The sequence below is a fragment of the Pinus tabuliformis genome, chromosome 5_1 (genome assembly GCF_031772625.1).
Source record: "Pinus tabuliformis cultivar Carrire ecotype Pingquan chromosome 5_1, CPIR1, whole genome shotgun sequence".
Taxonomy (NCBI): domain Eukaryota; kingdom Viridiplantae; phylum Streptophyta; class Pinopsida; order Pinales; family Pinaceae; genus Pinus; species Pinus tabuliformis.
In genome coordinates, this window is record NC_142305.1 from 209,778,531 (window position 1) to 209,780,581 (window position 2,051).

The 2,051-nt window shown below is 33.0% G+C and overlaps 1 non-coding gene across 1 annotated transcript; it reads right to left on the reverse strand.

Moving 5' to 3' along the window:
- Positions 1 to 899: 899 nt before the first annotated feature.
- TRNAQ-UUG (transfer RNA glutamine (anticodon UUG)) lies at positions 900 to 971 on the reverse strand. The gene has a single exon. It is a non-coding gene; the product is annotated as a tRNA-Gln (tRNA).
- Positions 972 to 2,051: the final 1,080 nt, after the last annotated feature.

Below are 2,051 nucleotides of genomic sequence, written 5' to 3' on the forward strand. Positions count from 1 at the left end.
AGAAACCAAAGGGAAGAGCCAACAAAAAAGAGGTGATGTAAAAGCAATAGGTCCTATGGGAGGGAAAAGAAAGAGGTAGGTAGGAAAGCCAAAAGCCAAAAACACAAAGATTTAAAGAAAAAACCAAGAAGAGTACCTATAGGGAGCAAGCTAGATGGAGTAGAACGTTACCATGAAAAATGTTAATGTATCACCTTGCTCTCCCTGGTACTACAAAATAACCATTCCCTCATGTTGCAATCTTCCACCTCACAAAATGAATCATCCCGACCCACAATGACGAGAATGCATATATAAACTAGCGAAAACTAAACACTTCAATAGGGACAAACATCCATACCCTCCCATCATTAACATGATAAAACTCCAGTAAAACTTTAACATTAAATCAATATCAAAACTAATGTAAACTTGCATCATGAATTCATACAATTGTGTGATCCTAGTATTCAAAGTTTGCTGATGGCCTTGAGGGTGGTGTATGGCCCCATTCTCAGCGAAATATGCCATGCGACAACAACCATGCTGCACCACCCAACTTGTTGCGACACAAACATCCCATCCAAAACAAATCTTACAAAAATTATAATATTTAAACAGCAATAAATCATGTAAAAACAACCATTTATTTATAATACAAATTGTTTCTCGTATAGCTATAAAATAATCACCATATGAAGTAATGGAATTATTTCCAAAATGTATAAATATAAAGGAGATTTTTATTGGGAATAGATTCTGGAAATAATATATGGATATGGATATTTATGGGTGAGTAAAATTAATAATTAAAACCATTTCATTGGGAAATAAGAATAAATACGACTCTAAAATGGTAGAAATCATCATACGCGTGCTGACTCGAATAGAACACGTTTCATTCAAGCTTCTGTGTCTAAAGGTCCTACCGGGATTCGAACCCAGGTCGCTGGATTCAAAGTCCAGAGTGCTAACCACTACACCATAGAACCCCATATACGTGACCCAGATATTTTTCACATAAACTGAGGAAGGTGAGATTCTCATAACATTCTAGGGTTTTTATCTCCATCGGACGTCAGCTGGATGGAAACCTGTGTGGATAAATTTCTGCCCACAACTAAAATAAGTTCTGACTTCTCTCTGCTTTAAGGGTTTCTCTTTCTCCACAGTTTTTGGCTGGATTTGAACCTGTTGGAGCAGAATTATCTGCGCGACTATCAATGCGCCTAACTTCTCATTGCGGCCTGGGAATTTTTTACGCTATTCCCAGCAGGATTCGAACATGCATCGTCACATAAATTCTCATAGCTAGCTGAATTAAATGGTGGGGCCCTCATCTCTAGAGGGCTTCAGGGGTTTTCCAACATTATTTATAAAGGTTCTTAAAGGGCGAAGTAAAAAATTTGTTTGAAAAATAGTAGAAATTTTGGTAAGAATATCATAAAATTTAATAGAAATTTTTGAAAATTAAAGCTATAATTGTCAAACTTAAAAGTTTTAGGTGCTCCAAAGAGTTTTTGATGACGCTGAATCATTTTCACCATAAACAGATTCAAACAGTCTGTTCTGATTTTTTGAAAATATAAATGGATGGATTTCAGCGAAAACTGATTGTCCAAGCAAATTTGTGGTATCCGTAGACAATGACTTTTTAAAACATAGTGGTGGCTCTTCAAGAATGTTTTGTTCCCAGGTGTCTATAGCTGATTTCTAGAATACATACATATATATATATATAGGCGTAGTCTAACTTATAAAGAAAATGATTTTTTTCATTACATTTTTCTGGTTAATTTTAATCAAAATAAGGCAAAGATTTTTACAAATTTGAATTTAAATTGTTTAAACTATAAAATTCTAGTGCTCATAATTATTTTTTAAGATACTAAATTTATTTATGCATTTAACAATACATTTTAAATAACAAAAAATCACAAACTTTCTTAAAATTATATTACCAAATTCCAATGATATATATCTATATATAAAATAAAATTTTGAAATAATTATAAAACATTTTATAACTCCGCGGAATAACATTATTTTTCTCCGCCATTAACATTATATCC